At 38.7% G+C, this 21,022-nt stretch overlaps 1 protein-coding gene across 9 annotated transcripts in view; it reads right to left on the bottom strand.

Annotated features, from left to right (window-relative positions):
- chl1a (cell adhesion molecule L1-like a) overlaps nt 1-21,022 on the bottom strand; it is an 88,378-nt gene that overhangs the window by 49,111 nt on the left and 18,245 nt on the right. Inside the window, exon 1 of one of the 9 annotated variants that reach the window (XM_067446647.1) lies at nt 696-800. The exons of 7 other annotated variants lie outside the window; for them this stretch is intronic. The gene's annotated coding sequence lies outside the window, so the exon portion shown is untranslated. Of the gene's footprint in view, nt 1-695; nt 801-21,022 lie in introns of those variants that run through there. One more of the 9 variants, XM_067446648.1, reaches the window with a different exon arrangement.

Below are 21,022 nucleotides of genomic sequence, written 5' to 3'. Positions count from 1 at the left end.
AGATTGTCTCCAATTGAACCTTTTCAAGTCTATGTTTCAGTTGTCCGAATTAAATTAAATTGTATCAATTTACAGAATTTCAATTCAGCAAACTGAAAAAATGTAGAAGTGATCAATCACTAGAAAATTTTCAATTGGAGCCATTTAAAAAAAAAAAAAAAAAATCAGTGTATGTAAGGACAAGGAGTGGAAATCAACATTTTTAGCCCTATTGCTTTCCAATGTTGTAGCTTCAATATCAACCCTTTGACCTACAAATCTTTAGCTTAAAGAGATGTAGTTTGGTGACCTCTCCAGACCCCTAACAAGTGCCTGAAGCTTCTTAAGATAACATGGAAAAACCCTTCTGACTGCAAGCTTTAGCACTTCTAACTGAAGCGAAGACATCTACATCAAATCATACTGTAATTATTTGCAGATCTATTTCGAATGAACAATTTGCAAACATGCGCGGCAAGTTAATCAAACAATGAGTCTGAGTAAGACAAACTCACTGATGCACATGACTGGATACTTCATCCACTAATCCCGGAGGCTGGATATAGAAAAAAGATATCCTTGACTAACATCAGAGGAAAACTGCTGAGGCTTACGGTTACACCTTTCTCATTTGCTTCACTGTCACCACACAACTCCACACTTTAATCCATTAGACAAATAGCCAACTAAACAGAACAAGGAGACTCTGTACTTACATAGGAGTCACACTCACACACATGCAGTCAAGAAAGTAATTCCCAGAGGTAGCAGTGATAGTATTAACTGCATTCGGACTGAGCATCCAAACTCTCAGCATGTCCCTCAAATTCCTACACAGGGAGAGAAAGAGAGAGAGAGAAAGAGAGAGAGAGTCCGAAAACATGCCCCGGCACTCCAGTAAAGCACTAAAGGGGATTCAGTGAAGAGACATATGTCGGTAAAGCCTCTCACCGGGATACAAGGCTTGCTAAACCTTTGACAAAGATTCAAATAAAGCCTGATCCGCCGTGCCATTCACAAACCATTAAAGAATGGTCCGGAAAGTGCTGGAGTCCCTGTCTACACAGCTCAACACATCAGAACAGCCTTGACATGAAAACACAGCAGTCCAAAGAGACTTTGACACTGAGCTATTTGACTGAAAACAAACCTTGGGATGATTTTATCTTTGTGTAATAAACAGGAACGAGTAGTCAAGAAGGAAACTCCTCTGATTTGTGATTGCATGCAGAGTGTCAACAGTGAAAATCCTCTTAGTATATCCTAATGGAGACTATTGTCTTAATTCTTAATGCTGTCTTATAGGGTCGGATGCATGCCGATTGCATCATGCCGAGACAAAACTATTTCTTGTTGATAAAACTGCACGTTTTGAAAGTCGCAATCGTATAAGGCTATTGATACGGTCATTTTGGGGACTAATGAGTGAAGAATAATGATTTTTTTAAGTGCTTTGTGTCATTTTGTGGTCTGTTTGACTCACCTGTTTTTACTTAATGCTTTCTACTACCATATGGCATGTAGAAAGTACAAATAAAGTGAAGGACACACTCACTTAACGGGATCAACACATGATCCCGGATTGTGAACTGTACACACAAAGCAAGCAATGAGTCCAGAATGGACACAAACTTTATATATAATCTTAAACTTTGCATACAAGGTGTACACCACAATGTAAACATTACATTGAAAAGTGCACCATACAACTAGCAATGACAGCAAAAGGTATTGTGGTAACAAGCGGAAACAATTGTGTGATTGCTTTTATAAAGGTTAATATTGAGTAAATTACTGTATGTTTTAGATATTGCCAATTACTTTGGTTCGGGGGCAAATTTAAACCAATAGCAGAACTATTGCAACTCACAGTGTTTCGTTCCTGAGTGAATCGGTGTGTTTTTTGCGTGTGTTTTTTATTGGTTGAGTAAATGACCAGTGTTGCAGTAATGCAGTAGTGTATGGCATTAGTAGTACATGTTCAGTAAAGCTTGCGTTACAACACACTTTTAGCCCGAAATGTAATTGTTCAAAAAACAAAAACAAAACAAAAAACAGCCATACCTCAAAACATTACCAAATAAAAAAATGCACGTAAGTTAGGCTACCTGTTCGTGGACAGTCAATAGCCATGTGTCCAAGTTTGTAAATAAAGCATGAATGACATCTTATGATATATTTGTATAGTGATTTATTTCATTAATCTCCCTCTTGTTGTTTATATTGTGTGACATAGTCTTGTGAAGGCATGTTTAGGGCGGGTTTTACAGGAGTGTTGCGAGGCATGATTTCGGCCTCTGTGCTCGGGCTGGTCAGTGGAAAAGCGGCTAATGGGTGAAGATGGCAGTAGAAGACTGTACATTCGCAAGATGGACGTATGCGCATTACTTCAAATTTGTCCGAGATAATGACAAGAAGAACATAATAGTCAAATAATATTCTATGGACTAAAAATGAGGCTGAGGGTTGGTCCTCCAATGCGACTCTACTTCCCGAGAAAGCAAAAACTATGTTCATCATGCACACTTTGTGCATGACAGTTTTGTGGTGTGAACCTCTTGAATTCAAAGAGAATAAAATAATGGCAACAATAAGAAAAGAACAAAATGTGCATCTTGAGTTTACATACGGTTACATAATATGAATAGGCCCAAGCTATTCCCAGATAATGCCAGATATTCACTTTACCTCTACCATACTTTTAGCAGACTTGATCGCTTGTGATTCTGTCTGTCATCCTTTCTCGCTTTGTTTTGAGCCTTCACTTAGCCAATTATATGCTATATTGTTAGTAGCCTGCATGGCCTGTAAATGACTCAACACTCTAAAAGATTCACTTGTCACCGCTTACTAGCGTTTTGATGTAACTTGCAGAAAGAGCCACTAAAAAATACTCACACACAAATAATAAACACTGACTGTTTAAAAAAAACACATAAGGGATGGATGGATGGATGGATGGATGGATGGATGGATGTGTGATAGATGTGGCCAGTAAATGGATAAAGAGCATGGAGGCAGCAGGCTAATACTTGCGTTTAGGGGTTTATTGCAACAGAATAGGATTAACAAAATACAAAGCAAATGTTAACCTAACTGAGCTAAACCAAAATATAAGAGAAAAAAAACAACCAAACAAACAACTTATACAATAAACATAAGTCTCTGTATCTGCCTCTAAAAAGAAATACAACAGAGGTCTAAGAACTACAGGACCCGTTCCCTCACAGAACAACACTAACACTTACAAACACCAGACATACCTTTATACATTGGTGGCCAGCACCAATTAACACAAAAAGGGGAAAACAGATACACAAATAATGGCCATTACACAAAATACAAACATATGAAAACATCAAACAAAACTGGAAACAAATACATTACATAACACTTCGTCACATTACTCCATTTTATGCATTTACTTCCTATATATATCAAAACAAGAGGAAGAGTTCTTGGAGTCCTCCCCCCCAGGCAGAACCAGGAATGGTGCGGCTAGATTACGGGCCGGAACAGTATATATATGTCCAGTGTTTCCGCCCGAACCCCTTTAGACGGCGCACCAGCTCACGGGACTCAGCCATAACAAAACAGACAAACAAAAGAAGGGTAAGAATAAACTCCAACTACTCGTTAAAGAGTGTGCGCACTTAACTCCAAACGAAAGTTTAAATAAAGTTTATTAAACCCAAAATAATATTGTTGTGAGTTTTATTTCCTTACTGCAAACAAAAAACTGATTTAAATTAAAATAGAATACACAAACAAACTAACCTGACTGAGACTCAGCCCCAATCCATCACACACTCCCCCACTTCTGGTTTCACGCCGGCAGGCGGGAAAGAAAGTCCGCCATCACCTTGTCTCGGCCTGGGACATGCTGAATGGAAAACCGATATGGCTGGATAGACAGATACCAGCGTGTAATCCTGGCATTCGAATCTTTCATCTGGTTCATCCACTGCAATGCTTTATGGTCAGTCTCAATCACAAACTCACGTCCAAGAAGATAATACTTGAATGTATCAAGGGCCCATTTTACTGCCAAACATTCCTTTTCCACTGTAGAGTACCGCACTTCTCTGGGGAATAACTTGCGACTGATATAAGCTACAGGATGTCGATCTTCTTGCGTCCCCTGAAGAAGAACGGCTCCTACTCCAACATCTGATGCATCAGTTTGCAATACAAAGGACTGATCAAAATCAGGACAACTTAAGACTGGCCCCAGACACAGCGCATTCTTAATATCCTGAAAAGCCCGCTCTGCATCCTCCGTCCACCGAATCTGGTTCGGACAGTTTTTCCTTGTCAAATCTGTAAGGAGAGCTGCTCTCACAGAGAAGTTGGGTACGAACCGCCTGTACCAATTTGCCATTCCGAGAAAAGATCTTATCTGCGACTTTGTCTGAGGCTTGGGGCAATTCTGTATTGCCTGGATTCTTTGAACTTGAGGTCTCATAACCCCACGGCCAATCACATACCCCAAGTACTCAGTCTCTGCCCTGGCGATGGAACACTTGGAAGGATTGATGGTGAGCCCAGCCGATCGAATCTGGTTAATAACCACTTCCATATGCTGCAGATGCTCTTCCCAAGTTGAACTGTAAACAACAATGTCGTCCAAGTAAGCAGCTGTAAAGTCAGTCAAACCAGCAAGTACCTGATCAATGAGCCGCTGGAAAGTTGCAGCAGCCCCATGAAGGCCAAAGGGCATCTTGCAAAAATGATAAAGACCCCAGGGGGTCCGGAATGCCGTGAGTTCCCGGGACCTTGCACTCAACGGGACCTGCCAGTAACCTTTAGCCAAGTCTATAGTGGTTAAATAGTTGGCTTTACCCAAACGGTCAATGAGGTCATCGATTCTTGGGGTCGGATAAGAATCAAACTTTGACACTGAGTTAAGATACCTAAAGTCAATGCAAAACCGTAGGCTGCCATCCTTTTTGGGCACCAACACCACTGGGCTGCACCACTCACTTCTTGAGGGTTCCACAATGTCCATGGCTAGCATTTCATCTAACTCCTTGCGCAAAGCTTCCAAGAGGCGCTCGGGTATTCTATAGCTCAGGCGTTTTGGACTCGCTCCTTCTCGAAGCACAATATCATGCTCAACTAAGCTGGTATGGCCCGGCCTCTTCTGGAACACTTGGGAATCACACAGTCTTTGGATTTCAAACTGTTGACTTTGGGTCAGGTGACTCAGGGATAGACTAGAAGGAGATGGAACTGGTAGATACTGAGCCTCCACCTCTTCCTCATCTTCTACCTTCCGGATCAGGAACACCCCTGCTGCATCCCTTGGTCTAGCAAACCACTCTTTGAGTAGGTTAACATGTAAAGTCCACTTCGAACGCTTCTGACCAGGGGTGGCAACTTCATATGTAACCGGCCCTAACTTCCTCACCACTTCAAACGGACCACGCCATTTGGCAGTTAACCTGCTCGCATCAGTGGGCAGCATCACCAATACCTGATTGCCTGGCTCAAAGTTCCGTGTTCTGGCTTTCTGGTCATACCAGGTCTTTTGTCGTTTCTGTGCCTCTGCCATATGCTCATGGGCCAACACACTCATGGCTTCCAGCTTCTCCCGCATCTGAACAACATAGTCAACAACATTAGTGTGACTTACACGGTCTTGTTCCCCATTCCACATGTCCTTCAACAGCATCAACGGTCCCCGAACCTCCCGTCCATACAATAATTCAAACGGGGAAAATCCAGTTGAGATCTGGGGAACTTCCCTGTAGGCAAAAAGCAGATATGGGAGCCACTGATCCCAGTCATCACTTTTGTCTGTGACAAACTTGCGCAGCATTTGTTTCAGCGTTTGGTTAAAGCGTTCGGTTAAGCCATCAGTCTGTGGGTGATACGGGGTGGTTCTTATTCCTTTTATACCCAATAGTTTATACACCTGTTTCAACAGTTCTGACATAAAGTTAGACCCTTGGTCTGTAAGAATAGCTTTAGGAAACCCCACTCTGGAGAATAATTGTATGAGGGAACATGCTACTACTCTCGCCTTGATGGATTTGAGGGGGAAAACTTCAGGATATTTTGTGGCGTAGTCTGTAACGACCAACATGTAACGGTTGCCTGCCTTGGTCTTCTCTAAGGGTCCTACAATATCCATGCCCAACTGATCAAAGGGTACCCCAATAATGGGGAGAGGCTCAAGAGGTGCTCTAGGAGGAACCCTCAGGGAGGTCTGTTGACATTGCGGACAAGTTCTACAGTAGACAGCTATGTCCCTTCTCATGCCTGGCCAATAAAAGTGCCGAAGGATACGTGCAGTTGTCTTATGCCTACCTAAATGACCTGACCAAGGTACCGAATGACCCAAAGAAAGGACTAGTTCTCTACCCTCCCTGGGGACTACCAACTGATGCTCTGAACTACGTTTCCGAAACAAAACACCCTTGCAGGAAAAAAAAATTCCCTGACTGACTCTCACCTCTGCCTGTCCAGCCAGTGTTCCCTTCTCTACCAACTTGTACAGGGGACCAATTGTGTCGTCATGTTTCTGCAACTGTACTATGTCTCGAGGTACTTTATATCCCAAAGTATTCTCAGGGGCAGACTCCCTTTCACTCACCACAACCCGTCGAAACTTTTCACACTTCCTCTGACTCCGGGACTTCCGAGACTTTCCTGGCTTTCCTTCAAGGTCTGCCTCAAAAAAAGGTAAGGACCCAAGTACTCCTACCTCCTCCTCACTAGTCTTAGCCATGGCCCGTGTCACAGCTGCATTACAAGCCTGCAAAGGAAGGAGATCACATAAAACCGGAAGATCCTGACCCAGAACCATCGGATAAGGCAACTCAGGTGATAGGCCCACTTCCAGCAGATAAGTCTGTCCCTGCACAGTCACATAAACATCAGCTGTAGGATAATACCTTTCATCACCATGAACACACTTAATCGCAACCGGAGATGTGTGTTTCCACAGATGGGCTGGAACTAATTCCGACTTGACCAGTGTCTGCATACTCCCAGTATCCACTAAAGCACTCACTTCCTGCCCATTCAAACACACAGTCACATGATGCAAAGAAACATTCACCCTACAAGTAGGTTCTTCAGGTCTAGGTACCCCACAGAGATTTGCATGCGTGGACGGCTTGTTAGGGCACCTAGGCTTAGTATGTCCCTCCTGCCCACACTGATAGCACACAATAACCTTGGTGTTAAATCTTGGGTTCCCACTAATAAGACCACCATTATCACCCACAGACTTACCTGCCATTACATTCGTCTTCATTGGTGATACAGATCTCTTACTGGGTCGCTTGGGGTCTTTGAATGCTTTCCATTGGTTGTAAGTCCAGGGTTGACCTCTTCGTCGTGCTGCAACAAACACATCTGCCAGTTCTGCAGCCTTTGCCGCCGAATCCGGGTTATGCTCCTTAACCCATGTTTGCAGCTCTGGGGCAAGCACACGGAGATATTGCTCCATAATGATTACCTCCGTAACTTCCTCCTTACTCCGATCCTGGGGCTGAACCCACTTGTTAAAAGTGTCCTTAAGACGCACATAGAGCTCCTTAGGGGTCTCATCAGCTCCAACTACTGCAGACCGAAACCTCAAACGATAGGTCTCTGGGTTAATGTCATATTTCTTTAGAACTGCTGATTTCACACAATCATAGACAAGAGATTCATTAATATCCATGTTCACATAAGCACTACGAGCTTTGCCAGTAAGCAGCAGTACTAACCTCACGGCCCAATCCGTTCTCGGCCAGCGACACGCTGTGGCTATCCGCTCGAAGGTAGTAAGGAAATGCTCCACGTCATCGTCCTCATTAAGTGGCTGTAGACGTGGTTCAGTCATAGCCCTTGCCTGTTCTACAACTTGACTCCCAACGGCTGACGACCCCCGCACATCTCCCTGCCCACTCTCTTGATTCAAAGGGGTGTACTGAAGACCCGGGGGAGAAATTGGTGTCGTTCTTGTGTGCACTTCGTCCTGAAGCTGCCTGAACTGATGTTGCAAAGCCTTCCATCTATTCTCTTGCCGTGCAGTTTCCTGGTCTAGTCGTTCATCTCTATCTTGCTGCATTTTCATATGTGCCCGGAACATGTCTCGTAACTCCTCTACGGTAACATTCTGTGAGTCACCTAAAACTAGCGGAACTTCAGCCTCAACACCTCCCCTTGCGGATACGGCCATCTCGTCGCCCTTCACGGCTTTCTTCGGCCCCATTTTGTCCAATGAAAGGAGAGGGGAAACCAACTTACTGCTGCCCCCTACTGGCACATCCCACCACTGCCACCAATTGTGATAGATGTGGCCAGTAAATGGATAAAGAGCATGGAGGCAGCAGGCTAATACTTGCGTTTAGGGGTTTATTGCAACAGAATAGGATTAACAAAATACAAAGCAAATGTTAACCTAACTGAGCTAAACCAAAATATAAGAGAAAAAAAACAACCAAACAAACAACTTATACAATAAACATAAGTCTCTGTATCTGCCTCTAAAAAGAAATACAACAGAGGTCTAAGAACTACAGGACCCGTTCCCTCACAGAACAACACTAACACTTACAAACACCAGACATACCTTTATACATTGGTGGCCAGCACCAATTAACACAAAAAGGGGAAAACAGATACACAAATAATGGCCATTACACAAAATACAAACATATGAAAACATCAAACAAAACTGGAAACAAATACATTACATAACACTTCGTCACATTACTCCATTTTATGCATTTACTTCCTATATATATCAAAACAAGAGGAAGAGTTCTTGGAGTCCTCCCCCCCAGGCAGAACCAGGAATGGTGCGGCTAGATTACGGGCCGGAACAGTATATATATGTCCAGTGTTTCCGCCCGAACCCCTTTAGACGGCGCACCAGCTCACGGGACTCAGCCATAACAAAACAGACAAACAAAAGAAGGGTAAGAATAAACTCCAACTACTCGTTAAAGAGTGTGCGCACTTAACTCCAAACGAAAGTTTAAATAAAGTTTATTAAACCCAAAATAATATTGTTGTGAGTTTTATTTCCTTACTGCAAACAAAAAACTGATTTAAATTAAAATAGAATACACAAACAAACTAACCTGACTGAGACTCAGCCCCAATCCATCACAGGATGGATGGATGGATGGATGGATGGATGGATGGATGGATGGATGGATGGATGGATGGATGGATGGATGGATGGATGGATGGATGGATGGATGGATAATATTACCATTTTGAAAATGCTAGTAAATTTAACAATTATGCAAAAATGACATGTAACATATTAAATTAAACTAAGAAATAGAAAAAAAAACTGAAATGGTGTTTTCTAGTACAATGTGTTTTTTTATTTACAATAAAATATAATTCGACAACAGCCAGACACAGATGGATGGATGGATAGATAGTCTGTAAATTCAACCTCCAACCGGTTTTTCTCGTGCATGACATCTTGTAAAGACGAGCAGATGTTCAAGACATAGCTTGAAACGATGGGTCATATAAGTTCATCTATTAAGACATGTCTCTCAATAAGCGACCAGCAATGTTGTGCCAGGATACTGTCTCTGAATTCCAAAGACTTTTTAACTTCAACATGTTCATAGAATGCCAGCGTCCCTGCAAACAAAGGACACCCTGCTGCGATAGCTGCCTTTTGACCTTTGTCTACAGCAAACATGATTCACAAACATATCTCTTTTTCTTTGTACCGGAGCTTTTACAACATCATAAAAGCATTTTGACTACACTAACAAAGGTTTAAAAATACCAGAGAGGAAGCGAAGACAATCCAAGCAGCCTGGAAAGACAACTGATAATCAGACACAGAAACATTCATTCATGCCGGAAGCCACAACATAAAGGCACCTGTAATTATAGAAGCAGGTATATCGACCCACTGAAGGCCTGTGCGTAAGGCTTACACCTGTCACATATGAAACCAATTACGCGAGATTCGTCATGTTGACTGTTTTTGCGTGTGAAAAGTTTTGGACAAGTTGCAACCCATGTAAGTATTCCCACTCTCACTCACTCACTCAAACCACCCTGAGGGGCCATCTGCGAGGATACACTGTGAGTTCCTGACTGGTCAATGAGCAACAAGCAAGCTGTTTATAGCAATTAATAGACTCCACTGTATGTTTCTCTCTCTCTCTCTCTCTCGCTCTCTCTCGCTCTCTCTCGCTCTCTCTCTCGCTCTCTCTCTCGCTCTCTCTCTCTCTCTCTCTCTCTCTCTCTCTCTCTCTCTCTCGCGCTCTCTCTCGCTCTCTCTCGCTCTCTCTCGCTCTCTCTCGCTCTCTCTCGCTCTCTCTCGCTCTCTCTCGCTCTCTCTCTCTCTCTCTCTCTCTCTCTCTCTCTCTCTCTTTTTACGTGTCTTCAGTATCACATAATTCTTAAGAAATCATTATAATAAGATGATTTGATGCTTAAAGGAAAACTAACACAAGGTCACCGAGTAGATCGTTCTCTGGGATGCGTTTTCATGACAATCGAATGTAAAGAGTTTTATCTCTAAAAACAGATTAGCTTATATCGTGAGTGTATGGGGAATAGAATAAGTAAAATTAAATCGCTAGTTAATACCACTAACAAGGCTCAAAATAGCCTCACACTAACACAGTAGCATAATGAGGGTCTCTACATGCAAACCGAAGCATTGAGAACTTTGTAAGTGTACAAACGGTTTAATAAGAAGATACTTTATAAAGACAGTCCATTACGCGTATACAGACAGAAGCCATCTTGGAAAACAGTCTTGATGAATCGAGCCACGAACGAGCTGAGCAATAGGAATTAAGTTTGTGAAATCTAATTACATGGAAATGCATGAATTATATCTGTTTATTGAAATATATGGTTGACTAACTACAAGGGAAGAAGGGGTCCCATATGATGTGTCACAGTTCATCGCATAGCAACAGCGTTCGTGGCTCGATTCGTCGAGACTGTTTTCCAAGATGGCTTCTGTCTGTATACGCGTAATGGACTGTCTTTATAAAGTATCTTCTTATTACACCGTTTATACACTTACAAAGTGTTCAATGCTTCGGTTTGCATGTAGGAACCCTCATTATGCTGCCGTGTTAGTGTGGGGCTATTTTGAGCCTTGTATTAGTGATTATTTTTTCTTACTCTGTGCCCCATACACTCGCTTCATAAGCTAATCTGTTTTTAGAGAAAAAACTCTTTACATTCGATTTTCATTAAAACGCATCCCAGAGAACGATCTACTCTGGAACAATGTGTTAATTACCCCTAGGGTCATTTCTCACCGGAGTTGTCCTTTAAGAAACATTATTATTATTATCAATTTTGAAAACAGTTGTTTTGCTTAATATTTAAGAAATCTTTTGTAACATTATACATGTCTTTACTATCACTTTTGATTAATTTAATGCATCCTTGTTTAATAAAAGTATACATTTATTTAGTAAAAACCATACAGACACCACACTTTTGAATAGTAGTGTATGAACAAAATACCAAACCAATCATACCAAAGTTCGATCAAAACAATTCACAAAATGTGTTATAGAATTTAAATACTTGAAAAAAACCTACTGTTAAAAATGAAAACAGCAAATGTGTAATTTTCTGATTGTGGATAATTATTAGTTCATGATCAATTTCATAGTTAATATTTGAAACACCTGCGTAAACTGATAAAAAATAATCTTGAATAACAGTAAAAGACATAAAAACAGCTGAGAAAAAGGAAGTCAGCATCATTTGTTAGCAAAATTTGATTGCAGATACACACATCTTGTAAACTACATTCTTAAGTGTAGCTTACATATTCAAATATATTTGAGGCTACTGTATACACAAAAATGTAAACAAATCAAAATCTAATTAGCAGATCATGCAGATAATGCTCAGCAAATTTCAAAGCAAATCAGTTACGAATCCTGTGTGCAGCTCCAAACTCTAAAGCATTTCAGAGGCACACACACATATATATGTATGTGCATGAACATGTGATTTTCATGTTGAAACAAGCTAATTATTTCTATATGTTAGCTTCCGAACATTTTTTGGGTTAACCTTTAACATTCTTTTGGTATCTGTAAAATCACATGTGCGTGTCTGCTGTCAAAATACCAAAGTTACACTGACATACCGTAAATGTTATAGCATACTATCACTTTAAAAGAAACAAAAATACACAAAATACATAGTTTCTGTATAGTAAGCAGTACAATAAAATAAAACAATTATGAACTGCATTAGACAGACGCTCTTACCTTCAGACACTTTTCTCCTCTCACGCTACTATCCCTCTCACCTGCACCAAAACACTGAGATCAAACAAGCTTGAACTCCATTCACTGAAACACAAACACTTGTGTACATTATTCCAGACCTCTGACAACTCACTGAAAGCTAGAACCAGTAATACCAGAAGTAGGGAGGTGACTTGAGGGCTAAGCAAACACGGAGGCATGGCAAGTCAATGTGAAGCGTGTGGCTACCTATCCTGTTTCTAGAAAGCCCATTTTCAAAAAGAATACCATAGGATCACAAAGCGCTATAGTGAGTCACACAATAAAGCAGCATTTATAATAAAAACGTCCATTACATTAATTTCCATTTAGTCTGACATGACCAATGCAGCTTCATGAAAAGACATTAATGGCTTTCTCAATCTTATAATGGAGTTAATGGTTTAACAGCGAGATGGGAGACCAGACATCCCAGTTTCATGAGGTGTGTCCCATTATCCCATCATTTGGCTAAAAAGACCCAATATTTCCCAGATGTTAGGCACACTGTCCATCTAAATATAATAATACTCCAGAGAACACAGCCAAAAAGTATATTCTAGTTAAGTCATGAAACTCTATATGGTGCAGGCTGATAGGTCATCCACATTCAATCTGCAAGCAATTACATCATCACCCGCAAGCTGATTGGCCTGAGCTGATTCTGCTGCAGCCAATGAGATTACATGCTTAACATTTAAAATAGTCTGGTTCAGTGTTTTGTTGTAGGCTAGTCCTCTGAAACCCTCCACCTCCACAGCTCCACCTACCTAGATCTGCTATGGGATTTATTTATGTATATTTATGCAGCAGCAGCATATCTTACATGCTCACAGCAGTGCATCTGTGTAGCAGATCTAAACTGCCCAGATCAAATACATGAATTGCCATATTCAATAACATGCTGAAATTATAATAAATTGTCATGTTTGAGATTACACAAAATATTTAATAACTATTAGATTATTTAATTTAAGATTTTATTTTTAAATAATATATTAATATATTAAAATAATTTCCCTGGCAAATACTTGGAAACAAAAATAATGGTCAAACTTTATATTATGTGTCCTTAAAGGATTAGTTCACTTTAAAGTGAAAAAATGTCAATGATTTACATACACTCAAGACATCCTAAGTGTACATGACATTCTTCTTTTTGATGAAGACAATCAGACTAATATTAATAAATGTGACCATGGACCATACATCGTACATTGCACATGTATATTTGTGGAAAAAGCCAACAATACTGAGCAAAATGGATGGGTCAAAATTATATTTTTCTTTTATGACAAAAAGCACTTCACTGTAAAAAAAAAAGAAAAAAAAAAGAAAAAAAAAGGCTGAATTTAATTTAATTTCTTTAAAATAAATTGTATCAATTCACAGAATTTCAATTCGTCCAACAGAAAAATTTAGATGTGATCAGTCACTAGAAAATTTTCAATTGGAGCCATTTTTTTTTTTTTTTTTACAGTGTAGGATATTAGTATAGATCATGTTCCATTAAGACATTTTGTAAATTTCCTACCATAAATATACATACAAATTATTAGTAATAGTAAAATGGATTGCTAAGGACTTTTTATTCAGTTTTCAGATGATTCCGAATAAATCTCAATTTCAAAAAATGTACGTTTATGACTGGTTTTATGGTCCATGGTCACAAATATCCTGATGTTTCCAATTGAAAGGGGCTCAAGTTTGAAGCTCAAAAAAGTCCATCCATCCATCATAAACATACTTCACACTGCTCCAGGGGGTTAATAAAGGCCTTCTGAAGTGAAGCGATGTTTTTGTTTGAGAAAAATATCCATATTTAAGACGTTAAGACGGTTCTGCCAGACCGCCTTCCGTATTCAGCTTACGAAGAAAGTGTAACGTCTCTCACAGTTCAAAATGCTTAGAGTACTTCCTACATCATCGCGTCAGGTATGCTTTTTCCGTAAGTTGAATACAGAAGGTTTGGGTAGTTTAAAGGGTGGGTTAATGGATAAGGGAAGGGGGTCAACAGTGTAAATAAAGATTAATTACAAAAAAATATTACAGCGCTAATTTCATGCAGGTTTATATATATAAATAAAATAAATAAATAAATATAATAATAATAATAATAATTATATATATATATATATATATATATATATATATATATATATATATATATATATATATATATATATATATATATTATTATTATATTTATTTATTTATTTTTTATTTATTTATTTGAATTGTGAAATTCATACTCAACATAATACACTGTTTGGAAGAAATATGGAACGGTATGCATGGGAAAACAAAATACAGCTGCCAACATGGTTGACTGATCCTTATAATGGCTTTCATCCTTATAACCAAAAATACAATTCCAAATAAATGAAGGCAAGATCCACGATCCTACAGAATACGAGTTTACTAAAATGATAAGCACGGATTGTGACGACAAGACCACTTTGGTTTTTTGTGTTGAATTATTGGCTGCTGACAGTTAACAGAACAGAAAATGCTGAGACATTTAGAAGCCATTCACAAAATGTTTGTCTGGATACTGAATCAGAACCTTTTGAATCCCACTGTGCTACATTACAGATCCAAAAGCACAATTTAAACTCTCCATCTGTATTAGTTAATGTGTTATTTCTTCCATATGGCTAGACCTGCTGCAACACATCCTTCCGTTCACATTCAGTTTAGTCAACACGGCACTTTTCATGCCAAGTGCAAAATTCTGTAAATGCATCAAACAGTATTCAGGTATTTGGGATGGGGAGAGATAGAGAGAGAGAGAGAGAGAGAGAGAGAGAGAGAGAGAGAGAGAGAGAGAGAGAGAGAGAGAGAGAGAGATGAAGGGATGAGAAAGAGAGTGAAGGGGAAGCGCTCTTAATCTTTGCCTCACAGCAACGCAGTAAAAGTTTGGAAGTATCTGGGACAGACAGGAAGAGAGTGACGGAACCTCCCATTCATCTCGTTACCATTCAGAGACATCCTGGGCCGTCAGCACTCTCGCACAGCACCTGCTTTAATCATTTCAATAATACACAGCCAGAAAAGAGAAAAACCCTCTCATGCAACATTCTACCACTGCAAGCCCACATTGAGTCTTAGCGGAGAAAAAAAGACCCCTAAAACTTAGATACAACCAAGTAGTAGAGCAAATAAAAGTTTTTTTTTTTTTTTTTTTTTTTACATAAATTTAACAAAGCTAGTAAAAATCTTACTGCAAAATATGTGTAATTTATTGATATTTACACCTTTCCCAAATCAGAAAATGTGCAAATACTAAGGCAGAGGTGGACAGTAGTGGAGTATTTTTACTTTCTACTCAAGCACATTTTTCAAGTATACTTTATCAGGGTTTTTCTTTGGAAAACTTTTACTTCTCTGCATTCCAAAGCATAATATATTGTATAATGTCATACTTTTTACTGCACTACATTTCATAAATAAAAGTTGTTGTTTTTTACCTTAAACTCGATTACATTTAACACATAGTACTTTCTTACTTGTACAAAAGCAAAAATTTTATAACTTTTACTTGAGTAAAAGTATATAGCACTACATTTTTAATGTAATTAAGTATTAAATGATATTCAATATGAAACGCAGTGCAGTAAAAAGTACAATATTATGTTTTGGAATGTTGTGAAGTAAATGTTTTCAGAAGAAGAACACTGATAAAAGTACATATACTTGAAAAATACAATTACTTGGAAAGTAAAAACACCCCATTACTGTCCGCCTCTAAACTAAGGTTGGCTTGAAGGGATTTGGAAGGACTATTTAAAAACAAACAACAATAAATCCGATTCATGATATCGAAATATTTGTTGACAAACTGGTCATGTCCCTGATGATACATTCGCTGGTGGAAGTAGTCCAAATATAATTTATCTTTTACAATCTGATTTGGCCTATTTTCAAATATAATTTACATCAGATTTGAGGCCATGCAACACCACCAGATTGGAATAGTGTATATTTATCATAGATATCATAAATAATTGAAGTCATTCAGTACCAGTATCTCCAAAAAAATATTTAGTATCTGGAAAAATTTGTTAAAAAAATAGTATTCAAGCGTAACTGTTTGTTCATCATATTATTTGATGGATGCAGTGTTATTTTTGTCGATGTGTTCTGTTCACACTAATGACAGACGTGTTACTTAGAAACAAGATTGCGAACAGTAAAAGCAGAAATATAAAATCTTGTGTAAGGGTTATGAAACCTGACTCAATAAAAGAACCTATCGGTTTTCCTTCTTCATTTAATGGGTCTGTGCTGTCTGTGTACACAAAACAAGAACAAGACCAAGGTATAAATGTTTTATCTAGATCAGGCGGCCAGAATCAGATTCTATCAGTGAACATTTAGTTCATTTCTTGTAGGTAAAGAAGTGCGGGAGGTGAATGTGCCCTTCATAGGAATGTCCAGGACTCATTTCCAGATAAGCTCTTCTCAGATATACTAGAGAACAAAATGAATTTTATGGCATTTTTGCTTGTTCCAAGATTGAACCAAGATCATCAGCTGTAAAAATCTGGATGAGCATTCTGCCCCAACTTGCAGAGCATTTCATGATGATTTACCCCAAACATTTTTTTTCAATTATAATCTTCACAACATGTTGTGACAGAACCCTGCAGCAGATAAACAGGAAACCACAGCCTGTCAATCAAATTCACTCAATAGTTAAAACCAGATGCAGCTCCAACACTAAAGAGCATGATTAATAACAGTTAAAAAAGGTCTTGCCAAAGTTCCAGTTTATGTACTTCACGTTTAATTCAGTGTTACTTAACGTTTCTTTGAAAATATTTCTGATATTTACAAGCAAATTCTGAGTGAAAAATGTTTAAAAGTTAAGTTTTCAGTACATTTTAAGTAACAATAATAATTTCTGCTCAACAGAGGTACAATTCTACAGCTATTGATTCCCCATCTTCTTCTCTATCCTCACCTTAGCAGTTTTCCAAACGGCAGATTTATGTGGTGGAGGAGCTGCGGCGTTTTCGACTTCAATATTATTTTATGGTGTTAAAGTGGCGAAGTTAACAAGAAACAAACAAGAAATTCACATTCCAAACCTGAATTTTATTAATATTACATTAAAAGCCTCCCCAGACAGGCTGCCACTGGTTACCATTTGGAAGTTAAATGCTAAGTATTTACTAGAGTAGTGACTTTTCTCCTATCACACAGAAATAACAAAAAAACCTGCACCAATATACCCTTCTAGCACACAAGCAATAGAGATGCATTTTCTTGTCTGTGCCAAATGCATTTAGGCACCTGTTTACCAGAGGCCAGTCTATGTCAGGGTCTTGTTGGCCACTGTTAGCTTGTAGGCTGCCTGCACTAATGGCTCTCTGTGTGAGGAATTACACCGTGCCATGACATGGGAACTCCTTGAAAATGTGCCGGGAACCAGCCGCATTAGCATTTTGGAAACGCATGAATGAGTGTGTTTGTTCTAGTCTGTGAGGTTTGCTGAAAGACCAAATTAACAGCAGGTCGAGAAGGACTGCAGTGTGTCAGGTCAGACCGAAAGTGAACAGAGAGAGGGCGGGAGAGAAACGAAAGAAAGAGAAGATGAATAGAGAAGGAGAAGCTGATGAAAGTGTAAAGTTAAAATAATCACTTACAATAGAACCATAAAAGTCAGTGGTGTAATTTAACCGATCTATTAAAGTGATAAAAGGATTCTCACGCTAGATGAAGACTCAGTACATCAGCCCTCGGTGGGTGTCATTATATTGAAATAACATGGTCAACCGTGCAATCAGTGCAATTGTCATGGTACAATTGTCTAAAATATGATTTTTGTTGTTGTTGTCTTGAATATGTCTATTGTGTGTAGTATGATAAGGAGAAAAGGAGAAAAACATAGATGAGGATGACATAGAATCATAGATGACATAGAAAAGGAGAAAAACAGATGATAAAAAGTAAGAAGACACAAGATAAACGAGGCAGCAGCTAGCAAACAAACTCCATCAATCCAAACGAAGCAAAGATGATGACAGGAGAATTGAGTAGAGGATCTTTTGCAGCAGTTTTAATAACTAAAAAAAATTCAAACAAACTTTGCGGTGGGCAGATGCACTTTATGTTGGTTTGTTTGTTTACGAAGGACTGGCCTATCATGGTCAATCATGCAAGGACAACGGTCCATTGGTATGTCTTCCGAGCGGTAAATATCACTTTACCCCTCCCCCCTTCTTCTCCATCTCTCAAAATGGACAGACCAAAGCACAAAGGTGTTGCTGAAAATCCCCGGGATAAGCAGCTTAAAAGTTAAGCGGCGGATACCGCCAAATGTGCAAAGATAAAGAAAAACACTTAACTTTAAGGAGTGAGATGTCTCTCACAGCTTTAGACCAATTCATTGAGGTGAAGCATCAGTAATAAATAAAGCATGAGTGTGAGTGACTGAGAGAAAAAAAGCACGCAATTCTTTGCACAGTGGATACAAAGTATCCCCAGAGGTGTCCTGCCCATTCAAACCGAGGGCCACGTGCCCCCTCAGATATTTGAGTCGAGTGGATTTGAATGCAGCTTCCAGAAGAGAGTAAACACACAAAAATAACATGATAATGTGATTAAAATGTTCAGTGCTTCACATCATCAACAGCTCAATTTAAATCTGCGTTCAAGCTTTGGCTGGCGCTGAGCCAGAGACGGATGCGCTCACCTGTCATGCATCACAACTATTCAGCGTTTACGCTAATCTTAGAATATTGTATGTAGCCTACAAAATGAATAATGCCTCAAAGTTGTCGATTCGTTCAGAATGAGTTTTCGCATGCCAAAATTTTTACAAAATATTCTGTTAATATTAATTGTAATATTTATGAGGATCTATTGACATAAATGGAATATAATATACACAGAGTAACTATGTTTTCACTGGTGTATAAAGACCTTACATAATGAACCGTTAAAATGTACACTGCACCTTTAAAATGTTTTTTACTGTTCGACCAAGCACACTAGATAATGTTTCGACCAAGCACACTAGATAATACAGGCAGTTAACAATAGCTATTGACTTCCATAGTATTTTTTTTCCTACTATGGAAGTAAAAGGCTACCGCCAACTGTTTGATTAACAACATTCATTAAAATATCTACTTTTGTGTTCAACAGAACAAAGAAATTCATACAGGTTTGGAACAATATGCGTGAACTATCCCTTTAATAAATATTAGGGCTGCAATGATACCCTCATGTCACGATTCGATACATATCACGATACTGAACTCACAATACAATATTATTGCGATACTCAAAGACATAGTGAAAGGTTAACAAAAAATGTTCTGTTAACTAAAATTCTAAATTTGGTATTACATTGGGGTTGGAAATTAATAGGCATGGACTTGGTGCTTGTATTTCAGTGCACAGGAAAATGGCGGAAGTAATTTTAGACAAATATGCTTGCAGTCACTGACTAGATATATTTAAAATAACTTTTGACTGGAAACATAAGACATTTGGCATTATCAGGACCAAATACAAATATTTCCCTATTGCATTATTATACATTATATCCAACATTATATAGTAGTTATGCAGTACTGACACTAAAACTCTGTAAATTTGATTTTTAAATGGCACCTAGTAAAACAACTTGAAATCACTTGATTTTAAATTAGTATAAAAAAAGGATTTATTTCATGCAACTTATTTCTGTGGCATTCATCAAATTCCATCTGCCACGTTATTAATATAAGAGTTAGTTACTGGTCTGATATCCGTGGAACTTGACACACTGAAATATTCAAGTTGAGGTTTCCCCTTTTGCAGCGATGTCTGCTTTCTCATTACTAGAATAACCAATATGATCTGAAACTTTCTGCTATGATCTTTCCAGCAGAAAAAGAAACTGAAGTTTATCCTTGCGTAAAAGATCTAATTTAGCTAATATAATTATAATTATGGGATGATTAGTCTTTACAGATTTAAGCGCCTGAAGGCAGCATTTTGAGTCTGTGAAGATTAAGAAATTTTGCTCTTGTCCATTTTCTATATTTTACACAGCAAGGAGTAAAGCATGAGCTTCAGCTAGAAGAACTGTGTGAAGAGTTTTGAAAAAGTGACCCAAGTATTAAGAAATGTGTCCTAGCAATTGTATAAAATAAAAATAAAACCGAATAAAATGTAAACAAAAGCGATAACCAGCAATTTGAGATTGAAACAGGGCAATATATACCAGAGCAAATGAGGAAAAAAAAAAACATTTGCTCACAGCTACACCTGGAATCTTCCTTTCATTTTATCACAGAAACTTGCTTTTGAATAGCACAGCTCAGTAACAATTACGCTCAGACAATGGAAGAATGTGTGTTACACACTCCAAATCAAAGGGTATTTTTTTGCCTTTGTCTCAAAATATATCGTACTATGAACGCATGTGTGTGTCAGCGTGTATCTGCATGCATTGTATATGCAAAGGGTGTGTGTCTGCGTGCGTGCATCTCTGTGGGAGAGAATGAGAGTGATGAGTAATCAGAAATCCCTGAGGCTTTACAGCAGCGTTATCATTTTTTGCCACATGTATCAGCCTGTTGAGGAAAACACCCAGCCCAGCAACCATATTCCCAAACAACATCCACACTTCACCTAAAGCGTACACTTAATCTCTAGAGGGGCAAGGACTGTGCAGAAATTAATCCACACCTACTGTGTAATTTGTTTCCCATATATGTTGTGATTCAAATTCAAATATACAGATTTTATTATTAATAAATACAATACAAAATAAATACATTCTACATTTGTTT

The sequence above is a fragment of the Pseudorasbora parva genome, chromosome 6, assembly GCF_024679245.1.
Source record: "Pseudorasbora parva isolate DD20220531a chromosome 6, ASM2467924v1, whole genome shotgun sequence".
NCBI classification, from domain to species: Eukaryota; Metazoa; Chordata; class Actinopteri; order Cypriniformes; family Gobionidae; genus Pseudorasbora; species Pseudorasbora parva.
The sequence above is the reverse complement of the archived record's forward strand: the minus strand, read 5'-3'. Positions and strand labels throughout refer to the sequence as shown.